Source organism: Sciurus carolinensis, chromosome 6 (genome assembly GCF_902686445.1).
Source record: "Sciurus carolinensis chromosome 6, mSciCar1.2, whole genome shotgun sequence".
In the NCBI taxonomy this organism is placed as follows: Eukaryota; Metazoa; Chordata; class Mammalia; order Rodentia; family Sciuridae; genus Sciurus; species Sciurus carolinensis.
Window position 1 is genome coordinate 38,795,922 of NC_062218.1, and position 14,310 is coordinate 38,810,231.

Here is a 14,310-nt window from a genome sequence, read left to right on the forward strand (position 1 = left end):
GATGTTGAACCAACCTTGCATCCCTGGGATGAAACCCACTTGATCATGGTGCACTATCTTTTTAATATGTTTTTGTATGCGATTTGCTAAAATTTTTTTGAGAATTTTTGCGTCGATGTTCATTAAGGATATTGGTCTGAAATTTTCTTTCCTCGATGTGTCTCTGTCTGGTTTAGGTATCAGGGTGATACTGACTTCATAGAATGAGTTTGGGAGGGTTCCCTCCTCTTCTATTTCATGGAATAGTTTGAGGAGTATTGGAATGAGCTCTTCTTTAAAGGTTTTGTAGAACTCGGCTGAGAACCCATCTGGTCCTGGACTTTTCTTTGTTGGTAGGCTTTTGATGACCTCTTCTATTTCATTGCTTGAAATTGATTTATTTAAGTTGTGTATATCCTCCTCATTCAGTTTAGGTAATTCATATGTCTCTAGAAACTTGTTGATGTCTTTGAGGTTTTCTGTTTTGTTGGAGTATAGATTTTCAAAATAGCTTCTAATTATGTTTTGTATTTCACTCGTGTCTGTTGTGATATTTCCTTGTTCATTCGGAATTTTAGTAATTTGAGTTTTCTCCCTCTTTCTCTTTGTTAGTGTGGCTAAGGGTTTATCAATTTTGTTTATTTTTTCAAAGAACCAACTATTTATTTTGTTAATTTTTCTGATTGTTTCTTTTGTTTCAATTTCGTTGATTTCAGCTCTGATTTTAACTATTTCCTGTCTTCTACTACTTTTGGTATTGGTCTGCTCTTCTTTTTCTAGGGCTTGAGCTGTAGTGTTAAGTCGTTTATTTGTTGATTTCTACTTCTTTTGTTGAATGCGCCCCATGAAATAAATCTTCCTCTAAGTACTGCTTTCATTGTGTCCCAGAGATTTTGATATGATGTGTCTTTGTTCTCATTTACTTCTAAGAATTTTTTTATTTCCCTCCTGATGTCTTCTGTTATCCATTCATCATATAATAATGTATTATTTAGTCTCCAGGTATTGGAGAAGTTTCTGTTTTTTATTCTGTCATTTATTTCTAATTTCAATCCATTATGATCTGATAGAGTACAAGGTAGTATCTCTATCTTCTTGTATTTGCTAACAGTAGCTTTGTGGCATAAAATATGGTCTATTTTAGAGAAGGATCCCTGTGCTGCTGAGAAGAAAGTGTATTTGTTCTTTGTTGGATGGTACATTCTATATATGTCCGTTAAGTCTAAATAGTTGATTGTGTTATTGAGATCTATGGTTTCTTTATTCAATTTTTATTTGGAGGGTCTATCCAGTTGTGAGAGAGGTGTGTTAAAATTGCCTAGTATTATTGTGTTGTGGTCTATTTGATTTCTGGAGTTAAGAAGGATTTGTTTTACATACATGGATGAGCCAATGTTCGGGGCATAGATATTTATGATTGTTATGTCTTGCTGATTTATGCTTCCCTTAAGTAGTATGTAATGTCCTTCTTTATCCCTTCTGACTGACTACTTTTGGTTTGAAGTCCACATTATCTGAAATGAGGATGGATATTCCAGCTTTTTTGCTGTGTCCATGTGCATGGTAGGTTTTTTTTCCATCCTTTCACCTTTAGTCTATGGGTATCTCTTTCTATGAGATGAGTCTCTTGCGGGCAGCATATTGTTGGATTTTTCTTCTTAATCCAATCTGGCAGTCTATGTATTTTGATTGATGAGTTCAGGACATTAACATTCAGGGTTATTATTGTGATATGATTTGTATTCCCAGTCATTTGACTTAGTTTTGTTTTTTGACATGATTTGGTTTCTCCTTTAGTTGGCTATTCCTTTAGGCTCGTTCTTCCTGTTGCTGATTTGCATCGTTGTTTTTCATCTCTTCCTCATGGAATATTTTGCTGAGAATGTTCTGTAATGCTGGCTTTCTTTTTGTAAATTCCTTTAGCTTTTGTAAAAATATGGAACTTTTCACGAATTTGTGTGTCATCCTTGCGCAGGGGCCATGCTAATCTTCTCTGTATCGTTCCAATTTTAGTATATGTGCTGCCGAAGCAAGCACACACATACACATTTGATGTGCTCAGAAATTATCAAGCACATATTGGGAGATGTGGCCTAGATGGATGATCCAGAACTAGCCAATCAGATCTTATGAAATTTCTGAGTGCACAGAAATAGAAGTTCTCATGTTCCTCTTACGTTCTTTCTAACTTGGATGATGGAAACCTTGAGCTTCTTTGGCCAAGTTCCCTGTGCTTGTAGCATATTTAAATGCACCAACAGAAACAGAAGCCAATGTACAAAGACATAGAGATAGAACAGGGTGGGAGGGAAAGGAGAAAGGAGCTGACCTTATCTAGATCTTTCTGAGGCCAGTTCTACTTTCCTCCTCCCCGAATCAGTGAAACAATTAATTCTATTTCTTTTTCTAAAACTCATTTGAGGTGGTTTTCTATCACTTGTCAGAGTCCTGAGGAATTTCTTTACAGAAGAGTTGTAAATATCAAAGCAGAGAAGTTAAATAACTTGCCAAATGCTTATTACTAGTTGATCTGTTCACTGACCAAGAAAAAGAAATGGATAAAAATGGGAAATTCTTCTCTATAATTTTAAACCTTATTCAGAGTAAACTCCTATTACTTTATTCCTTAGAAACCCTTAAATTTTTAAAGTAAAGCTCAAGGTATTTAAGGTAGCAATCAAGTCTTCGATGATGTAATTGCTTACTTCTACTTAATGTCACCTCATGTATTCATCCAGCTACTGATGATCACCAAAAACATGGTTCCTTCTGTTTCCTTGTTTATATACATATTTTTGAATCTGTCCATAATTTTCTACTGGATTTTGTGTGCAGTGTGCCCCCAACAGTAAACGGCATGTGGCAGATATTCAATAGACATCTGCATAAATGGATTAACTACTTTCTTGTCTTCTGTAAACATTTATAACCTAGAGAAATCAGAAATATCAGATAGTATACTGTGAATTAGCTTATTAAGCATACACAAAATACTGCTCGTTCAGAAAAAGAAATGCTTAAAGAAAGTTGTGTCATTTTCATATTGGGTAAAGATTAAAATATTGCCATTATGGAACAGTTTCAACTTGCACTTAACACATATTCTTTAGTCTTCCTACTACAGGATTCCTGAATACACATGGGCTTAATTGTCGTATGTATAAAAAAGAAGTAATATTAATTATCAGTCTTTTATTTTTACCATCATAACAACAGATAATGCACTGTGTGATTTATTAAAAATATAACACCAGGTCCAGTTGTCAATTTATAATTTGCTTTAATTTAAATGTATTTACTTTTAAAGAAAGTTCTGACTCACACTGATGACTTGTTTTAGCTTGAACAAATTTTGGTCCTTATAATTTAATTGTATAAAAATTCATTATTTTTAGTAAGCTTTTGAATAAATAAACCTATACCTAAATGGTCATTTATTGTTTTGAATGTTTAGTATTCTAAACATCATGAAAGAAAATAGATTTTTTTATGATATTTTTATATAGCTATTTTTAATTTCTTAATGGATTTTTTCTTCTGTGTGAGGATTTTATTATATGAATACATGTTTTCTGATTTGGACCATGTTTCTTTGGAGCATGTTAGAGTATCTTAAGGGCTTTATATGAATGTATATTCTTGAGTCCCATTCCCATATTGAACACAGAAGTACACTTTTTTCAGTCTATAGGTGATTCTGATTTAAGGATCCCATGTCAGAGTGGAGAATACTATAAGCAGGAAAATAGAGAAATGAGGCAGGAATCTTGATTACTCTTTAGAAAGAAAAGTCAGAATTCTAAGGAGTTCAAGTAATTAGTGAAAAAAGTAATGGGATTGAAAATAAAAAGGGAAATAGTCTGTCCTGTATGTTGCTATTCATACATTGTTAAAAGTGTGCTTGGAGAAATTAATGGGTTTAAGTAAAAAAAAAACTAGCTTTAAATTTAAGTTCTGTCACTCAATAACTGTACCCGTACTAAACCTAAGACTGAAATGTCTCATATGAAAATGGAAATAACGTGATTATAGGGTTGATGGGAAGTAGAAGTTAACGTGCATGCATACAATGGCTTTACCCTCCTCTAGACTTCTGGAAAGGGTTTCTTTCATTCATTCATTTATGAATAAACATTAATTGGGACATTGAGTATTCTCTGTAAGTCAAACATTGAATGCACTGAGCTGATGCCTGGAAAAAGGTCTTTATTATTATTATTTTTTTTAACAAGCATGCAAAGTTACATTTTGTTGTTCTTTAAAAAACATCATGAGCCTGATGCAGTAGTACACGCCTGTAATCAGGTGTGAATCTCAGGAGATTGGGGCAGGCGATCGCAAGTTCAAAGTCATTCTCAGCAACTTAAGAAAAGGCCCTAACTAACTTAGCGAGAACTTGTCTCAAAATAAAAAATAAAAAGTGACCGGGGATGTGGTAAAACATCTCTAGGCTCAATCCCTGGTTAAAAAACAAAAAAACAAAAAAACAAAAAAAACCCAAATCTTGAATTATCAAAGCCATACATGCTTGGCAATGTTGTCAAAGTCATTCACTTCTCCTCCTTTAGCCCTATGTCCCCTCTCTACAGTTAACCTTTGTGTGGATCCTTCCCAATCTTATTCTGTCATTTGTATGACTTTATAATTAGTCTATTAAAGTCAAGCATTAAAATTTTTTTTCTAATTGGTGTGATTTTGGCTTTAACAATCTTAATATCTGACAAACAGAGGTCCTTATCGTTTCACAAATCACAACCAGAGATGAGGTAGGAGGAACTCCAAGGTAAACCCAACAGTAAATGATATTGGCAAGGACGTGGGTTCCCTCCAGGTTTGCAAGCTCTATTCTCACTGACAGAACAAAGCTAATTCTCTTTCGTGACAGCCTTGTCTTTGAGTCCTGGGTCAATAAAAAATTGCAGCAAGGTAAAGCAGCACCTGCAAAAATGGAAGTAGGGCATCCAGATCTTAGCGAGGGGCCAGTTCAAAAACCATATCTAGGAGCTGCTACAAGCATTCTGCCAGAAGCACCCTGAGGGTCTGCAGAGCATCCTGCTCCTCAAAACACCTAAAACCTCATAGGCCAATCAAAACCCTCTCCTGGGAGAACTCTTCAGAGGTGACACCCCTCTCAGAATCTGGCCCTCCTTCTCTTGGAAAGTGATTGGAACATTTTACTGCTACTTGCTCTCTGCCTGAAAATCTTTGCAGTCCACAAGCAACATCTCTACTGTACCCTAACCCTCATCTGTACAGAAACCTGTCACCTTGCCTATGGTTACACAGTGGCTTCAGTGTTTCCAGGCATCAGATCTTCATATAATAATGTCCAAAGATGGAACTGAAGTTGTCCCAACCTATGCCCTTCTAAAACATTTTTCCCAGAAGCCCTCCAAAATATTCACCCCGACCTCTTATTGACCAGGTTTGTAATTCATTGTATGACTAAACAAACTACTGCAAGAAGAATCACTGTCATCATTGGGTTAAACAACTGACATTCACCCTCACATTGTCTACAAATATGGGAGGGTAAATAAATGAATAAATCCAAGGTTCTGCAGCAAGTAAAAACATGGTAACCTTTGATAGCTTCAGAAACACAAATTATATGGAAACTGTGTTCCATAATGACAATGAACTAATTGCCAGAAAAACTAAAGTAAATGTTTCTAGATATTCTTCAAGTCTCAGCTTACCTGCCACCTCAAGCAACCTAGACGTCTCAACTAGGCCAGGTTACTGTTTTCAATCCTAAGAGGATCCCAGGCAGTTTCAGAGTTAGCTATCACAAATATTGCTATCAGATTATTTGATTCATGTATGACTTACCAACTATACTATAAATATATGGAAGTAGAAACTGGGGTTATTTTACATATTTTATAGCCTTCACGCTTAAGACAGTGTCTGGCACGTGGTAGGTACGTAAAAGGTTTACATACATATGTAAACAAATGAATGATTGAGGATAGTTTTTACCATTTCTGAAAATAATCCCATAAAAGGAAAGGATGGAAACATAACATGTAAGAATTAAAGCAAGAAAATTTTAACAGTTGACCTAGGTAACATTTGTCTGGACATTAAGAATTTAAATATGCTATGTCTGGAGCAGGAGACAGTATTACAGATTGCTTATCATCATGAAAGAGAATTAGCTTTGTTCTTGAAAACATTAAGTAGACACTGACTCTCCAATATTAATATTTTAATGTGAGCTCCATCCTCACTGATAGAACAAAGCCAGTTCTCTTTTGTGACAGCCCTGTTTCTGAGTCCTAGGTCAATAAAAAAATTGCAGCACCTGCTGATCAGTGTGTGTGACACACACCTTTTTATAGAATTGTTTTAAGTATAAAAAAAAGTTGGGGAAATTACAAGATAGATCAACCAAATTAATTAATAGGAATATAGTACCCTTCAGTAGAGTCAATAAATGAACAATAGGAAAATAGAATCTTGAAGTTGGACTGCAGGGGTAGCAGTCAGAAGAGGATTTCTCTGCTATTTTATTTGAAGATTCTGAAAGGGGAGGAAAATTCTTTCAAAGAACTGGAATACTCAATCTGTTTGGTTTTAGAAAAGGTCTCTGAACTATGCCAAATTATTACTGACCCTGCTTTTAGCCTTCCTGGTTATGTGAGATTGATGGCACAGAAACAGAGCAGTCCTATCCATCTTTCTAGACAGAAGCTTCTGAAACATAGCAGCCTTGAAAAGTCATGATGTATGAATTGATCTTCTTGGAATCTTCCAGGCACAGGAGAAATCTACGAGCTATAGTAGATAAAGAATGATGAAATCCTATTCCTCAGTGTCCTGAAACTTTGTCCAAAAGGATGGACTTCAGTGGCTTTTCCTTATGGTCTGTATGTCTGTGTAGCTGAGTGTGTCTGTTTGTGTTCTCTTATTTCAAGTAAAATATCAGTCTCTTCTTAGAGGGAAGTCCTTAGAGGTAGCATGCTGTGTGTTCAACAGATATGTAACACTGATATTATTTCAAAAACACTGTACTAAAATGAAATGCACTAATAATAAAGTAAGCATTATTCCAACTGTACCCATAACCTTTTTTCCAAAGGTAAAAATGTATTTTTAAATAATAAATTATTTGTTGATATCGGGAAAATCTCTAGTAAGTGGTAATATATCTTGACTCTTTGGCTCAGAACAATTAATCATATGAGCCAGAATTATTTCCAAGGAAAAAAATATGAGATACTTTCTTATTAAGCAATATTCTTCATCAGTCTTTGACAAATTCTGGTCTTGTTTTCCTTCTTTAATAAGTTTGGAATTTATGGGCTGTTCAACTTTATAATACAAAAATAGAGTCCTTTTTCACAGAATGCAACATTTTCAATTCTCATCTCCTTGGTAAAGAATGTCTAGGTTAGAGAAAATTGGAATTCTCAAAACTGAGAGTAGAAGGTTGTTCCATATGCTGATGGATATATTTAATCTTTAAATAGCTGAGTTTCTCATGCACAGTTACAAGACTTTGTAAAAACACTCTGCACTTAAAGAACTCCTTTATTATTTTATTACTTGAGGACTGTTTTCTCTGGGAAATCAGGATACAGAGGGCCTCTCTCATCACACTTTCTCACAGAATATATATATCCAGTTCCTTTCATGGTTACTTATTTTGCTACTAGGTTTATGTGAATAAAAATCAAAACCATTGATAGTAAATCCAGAGCTTTATTCTGGATATAAAACAGCCTGAAATTGTGGCTGAGGCTATAGCAGTGCTGATTAAAGTCAATGGACCATAGCACAATTTTTCTGATTTCTTCATTTTTATGGTGGGCATAAAACATGAGATCAACTATTATTATATAACAAGAGGGAACACTTAAAAATACAGCACGAGATCCTTGGTCTTAAAATTGAGCTTTCTTTAAAGTATGTATGGGGTGTTTTATTTGTACTAAATTTATTTATGATAGATGACATAACATGTTTGATTAAAAATTAAATATCCCATCAAATTTCAAGAGTAGAGGTTATGTAAATGATACTACCAATGTGAATATTTGCTTTCATTCTGCTTTGATCAAATTGACACAAGTAAAAGTTCATCCAAATTAGATTTAAGTTCTTTAAAGAAGTCATTCAATTGAAACCAATTTTCTCATCCTTTGTCTTCTTCTCATTCTGTCTGATTAAGTTGCACCAAGAGCAAAGGGTGGAAATAACTTGTTACAACTTTTTCTTCTGATTTTCTCTTTGGGGAGGTTTACTTCAATTGCATTTTTGATGTAGAGAAACCTTATGAAAGCACCGATGTTGAGTCTAAATAAAGTTTCTATAAAAACAATTTATAAAAAGTATAATGATAACAAATTAGGAACCAGTTCCAAAACTTTAACCAACAATAAGATCTTGAAAAGAACACAAACATGGTGGCGGGGGGAGGGGACTACAAAAGAGTTTCTCTAATCAAGATAGTTTAAATGTGGGACTATTTTAATTTTTTCTCATATATTTAATTATTTTATGTTTGAATTGGTTTTTTTTCTCTCTCTCCCTTTTATGCACTGCCCTATCTGTTCTACTCAAGTACTTAAAAAAATGCTTTTTAGAGATAATGAAGAGGAAAGAAAAAGAATTGAGAACATAAATAAAGAAAAATAGATGAGGTGTCAAAAATGTAGACAAATAATTTTTTCTAGAAGTTCTAAATCCATTTGAAAATTACACATTAAGTGCAAAAAAACCTAAAGTACATCTGTTTTAGTCATTTTTTTTGTTACTATAGAAGAATACCTGACACAAACTGTTTTTAAGGATGAAAAGGTTTACTTTTGCTCATCATTTCAAAAGTCCCAATCCATGACTACTTGACCTAGTTACTTTGGGTTGTGGTGGCACAGTATGTCATGACTGCATGAGTACATAACAGATGAGGTCTTTTCAACTCTTGGTGACTCGGAAGCCAAAAGACAAAAAAGGTGTTATGATTTACATATTATGTATCCTCCAAAATCTCATGTGTGAGACAATGCAAGGAGGTTTAGAGGTGAAATGATTGGGTTATGAAAGCCTTAATCCAATCAATGAATTAATCCCCAGATAGAGAATAACCTAGTATAATTGAAGGCAGGTAGGGTGTGTCTGGAGGAGGTGGGTCACCAGGGGTGTGACTTAGGGTGTATATTTTGTTCCTAGAGAGTGGTGTCTCTGCTTCCTGGTGCTAGCTTCCTAGCTGCTTTCCTCTGCCACACCCTTCTGCCATGATGTTCTGCCTCAACTAGGCCGCCAAAGAATGGAGCTGATCTTTTATGAACAGGGATCTCTGAAACTGTGAGCCCCCCCAAATAAACTTTTCCTCCTCTAAAATTGTTCTTATTAGATATTTTGGTCACAGAAGTGAGAAAGCTGACTAACACAAAAGATCTGGAGTCTGAAAATCCCTTTCAAGGGCATGTCCCCAGTGACCTAATTTCATCTACTAGCTCCTACCTCCCAAAGGTTCCATTGCCTCCCAATAGTGCCATAGGTTGTAAAACAAGTCAGTGTGGAGCAACATTAAAAGGTGACATTTTTTAGCATGTTTAATGAAGGTGCTGTGTTATTTGTTATCTTTAAAGTTCTATGTAGCAATGAACAATTGATGCCAGGGTTTGTCAAGTTATAGCACATGAGTCCAACGTATGTTTTTACAAATGAAAATATTTTGGAACACAGTGATCTCCATTTTTGTGTGTATGATCTAGGATACTTGTATTGGTAAGGGGTGCAACTTAAAAACAGACCGATCACCACTGAGAAGTTCAAATTTAAGAATCTTTATTAAGCCAGCCAGCTTACTATCTCAGCTCCCAATAACCCCAAAAATGGCTATTGGGAGAACAGCCCCGACCGTAGGGTTGCAGGAGATTTAACTCCATAAATCAGTACATTAATCCTAAGTGTCTGTTGCTATGATTTAAAATTACAAACTAACATCATGGGATCTGAAATCATTAGCAGAGGGGGAAGTGGGTCAAAATGACCTTATTTAGTTACAAACTAAAGAATGGTTACTAACATCTAAACAATCACTGTTGACATCACCGTTAACATGGTACATTGTTTAGGAAACTAGGAATCAAAAAGAGAACAATTTTTCATTATACAAAAATTACCACTTCGTCATTTTGTATTGCCAAACAAGTCATGCTAAGCAACTATTGATGGGTACAGAGGTGGGGTGTTCCCATGGGAGAAGCATTTCCTACATAATGTGGAGTCTCAGGGTAAAGTGGAGTCTGTTTAGTCATTGCCCATATAGCCTGGCCTATAACATTGCCATGGAGTCAAATATGTTAATCTGTCACAGTATATTACAAGAACAGAAGGTTTTTTGTTGTTGTTTTATTTTTTTAATTTATGATAGAGACCCACAGAATTGAAAATATTTACTAGCTAACTCATTGGAACTTTTTTTCCCTAAGTCTGATCTATAAATATGAAAATAATTATTTTCGACTAAAGGAGATGACACAATTGAGATATTTTTACTAATGAAAAGTTAGAGGATTTATAGAAATCTCAGATAAACAATAGTGTCATGAGGTTTATTTTTCTGAAATTAGGTTTTCAGAAAAAATAATCCAATGAACATGAAATATTATCTATTTAGATTTTAAAAGAAAAAGACAGCCTTCTAAAATATGTTTGGTAGTGTTATCTAACAGCTATTTCACTTAATTAAATTTTAAGTGAATCACCATATTATTATTATTAATTTTCACTCATACAACAATATAAAAAGTGTATTTCTTCTTCCAGGGTTCTTCTGTCCTCTGAGCCAGGCTTTGGACTTGTTGACTCCTTTTTATATGATGATGTCTCCTTTTTTTTTTAAGGTCCTTGGAGTTTTCTTCTTTAATTTTCTGCTCAGAAAAAGTAAATGATTAGGAAGATCAGGTTGATCATATTTAAAAGTTTGGCTCATCATTTCTAGCTGGATTCCATTATCCAGCACTTGGTAACCTGGCTTTCAGAGAATTGTGGTGAATAGAATGTGGGGCTTTGTTGTGTGTTTAAGTAGAATAAGGAATTCATTTTATGAGCCATCTAATTTCTGTTTTTTATCCTGTTCACACAATGTATTCATACACACACTGAAATATTGAATAGGCAGATTGCAATTCTCATTCAACAGTCAGCTGTTATTACTACTAAGATTCTATTTAAGAGTCTATTGTAATTGTTTAAGTTTGTGTGTTCAATATATCAGATTTAAACCAAGTTCAACTTATGATTGAATTTATTTGGAAAACTTATTTTTCTCATAATATCAAAGTCATTTATAACAAATAGCTTATATTTATTTTAAAAAACCACATGTGGATCTCACAAATAAAAAATAAAGGTGAATATGCTTTAAATATTCTAATAAAGTATTAAGAAAATATGAATGTTTCAGCACAAAGCTGAATGAAAGATATGAAGCTATTCTCATTATTTTTAGTTTAGTGCAGCATCATCCAAAAGTCTATGATGCAAGCTACATATAAAAATAAACTTTCTTACAGTCACATTAAAATGGTCAAAAAAGGAGAAATTCATCTTAATAATATTTTTATTTAATATAATTTTTATTCAATATAAAACTATTAAATATATTTTATAATGAGTTTTCAAAATCTGTAGTGTATCTTGAATTGAGCCCATGTCTCAAGGACTTAATAGCCATGTGGCTGTGGATACTATAGTGGACAGCACTATCCTAGATCAAACAGAGAGAATTTAGGGATCCTGGGCATCACCTGGAGAAGAATAGATTCCAACTTCTCACTTACAGAGTCAGATTCAGAACGTCAGTGTGGAGCCCAAGAATCCACATTTTGATAGTCCTGTGATTTTCATGCTGGGAATCAGGAAACCATACCTGACAAAACATTACTAAGGAAATCACCAAGATCTCTTCTCACACCAATTTTATAGTTTCTATGGTTTTCAGAACCACAGTTCTAATGATGTCAGCTAATAGTGTTTGTAACAGCTTATCATTTTGTGGAAAATTTGTTTAGGGGAGCATGTTAAATATAAAATCTTTGAGGATTTTTAGCAAAACCACAAGCCTGTTAGAGCAGAGTGGGGACATCTTTGTTCCAGTTCATAGTCCTTCCTCACTGAGTAAAGAGACAGATGCGTGGGAGGCACCACCAGTGTCACTAAGAAAAACACTCTATTGCCAGATATGAAGAAACCTAACCTTTTTGATAATCATGGAACTTTTTGGAATTCAAAAAACAAATTAAATATATATGTAGTAGATTTTAACTTAAGAAAAATGTTCACGTTCTCAATCACTAGAAACATGTTTTAATTTTAAAGTTTTATTACTCTCTATTGTAAATTTCCACCCAATATTCAAGTCCATATGCTTTCCTGTGGTCTTTTCCAGATGTTTCACTTTGTCTGATTCTGTACTTGTCTGAAATGCAAATGACTGCTATTTAGAAAGTTCAACATCTTCTATACATGCTGATTATTTGGATATAGATCCACATATGTGTATCTCTCTATATACATATACATAAAGTTCATATATAAATTTTTCTAAAATATCTTAGAAAATCAGATCTCTAAAAATATTACACGTATATTAGCAGCACTTTCTACTCTAGAGATAAATGTTTTTCATTATTTTCTAATTTAAAGGAATTGATTCCATTCCCTCATGATATATATGAGTCACTCTTCTGATATGAAGAATATCAAAAAATTTCTCAGAGGGTATATACCTTATGCAAAAGAACTAAAGGAAAGAGGAAAATATATATTTCTGCCAGGATACTTCTCTTGATATTAATCTAACCCAAACTTCTCCATAATCAATCATGGTCCAACATGTATTTACAAACTATTTTCTTTCTTAAAACACATAACTTTAAGTGAGGTATGAAATGTTTTAAGCTCTATTAGAAAAGACATTGACGTGTGTGTGTGTGTGTCTGTGTGTCTACTGTGTGTACTCTTTAGTCAATCTACACAGTTAAAGACTTTATGATATTTAGTGAGAACTTTGGCAAAATGTGATCTATCTTTTGTTCATACCCTCAAATTATTCACACAGTGAAGGCTTCTTTCGCAATGTTAATTCACCAAATTTATCAGAAGTAATTTTACACATGTAAATTGAGTACATTCTAGACACGAAAAGGTACCACACATGTGACTAGGAACGCCATCAGTCATAAGACATGATCTCTGCTGCCAAGAAGATTCATGCTGTTCTTGTTTACATTTTAGTCTTTCAGATAGAACTACGTAAAGCATTATTTTTCCACTTTATGAAATGAAATTTTTAATCCAATATAACAGAGCTCCTAAGTGTTAAAGTCTGAGGCTTAGAAATATATCATATTTTAACATAAGGTCTGGAACTTTTTTCTTCCACATCTGGTGAATATATCTAGAGAAAGTGTTGTTAACAATACACTATATCCATTTTCAAGGAACATTATTGTAGGCTTTATGATACTTATTTTAATTTCTTCTATTATGAAGCAAATGTAATGTTCCAGATGATTTTCATAAAATTAGAGAAATCTTGTTTAAACAGTGAAGGAGAAATTGAGACTGCTAAAGAGTTGAAAGAATAGAACCAAACTAATTGTTATTTTTCTTTAAAAATACATGCTAAATTACTTATTCTTAGATTCCCATATAGTCATTTTCTCATACCAGAAAGATATTTAATGTTATATTGTTATGGCATGACATGCTGAAGAGTGAAAATTGGTATAATTTAGTTCATGAAGAAAGCTATTAAGATTCTTCAAGTAAGAAACTTTTAAACGTGACAATTCTTTCTGGAGAATTAAAATGATCAATTGTTTTATAGTCTGAAAAATCGGAGTTAAATGATGGTTAATAACATGCTTTCAACAGAGAAAAAAGACACAAAGTACTGTACTATCTTTCTTATCTTTTCATGTTAGCAGGGAATAATTTTCCAGTTTCTTCCAGTCTCCACCCACGAAACAAAAAGAAAAAAGAAAGAAAGAAAGAAAGGATTAAAAATCAGCCCTAAAATCAACAATATTTATAACACTACAATTGGATTACAGGGAATCTGTTACAGAGACAGATTTTATACGCTGATTATTTTTTTAAACATTAATGGTGAGTAACTGATCTTTATCGGTATGTCTATACTTTACGCTTCTACACAACTAACCCGTGTTCAGTTCCTTTTCATTAGATGGTTACTCTAAGAGCAAGGAAAAATAAATCAATGAAGATTGCCATTTAAAGAATAATGACTGGAGAATTCATAGTTGGAGAGGAGGTCAAACTTAAAATGAGCAGTAGCTTAATTTCACT

The 14,310-nt window shown here is 33.7% G+C and overlaps 1 non-coding gene across 1 annotated transcript; it reads right to left on the reverse strand.

Moving 5' to 3' along the window:
- Nucleotides 1–1,909: 1,909 nt before the first annotated feature.
- On the reverse strand, nucleotides 1,910–2,016 carry LOC124987772 (U6 spliceosomal RNA). The gene has a single exon (XR_007109281.1). It is a non-coding gene; the product is annotated as a U6 spliceosomal RNA (small nuclear RNA).
- Between the last annotated feature and the right edge of the window lie 12,294 nt (nucleotides 2,017–14,310).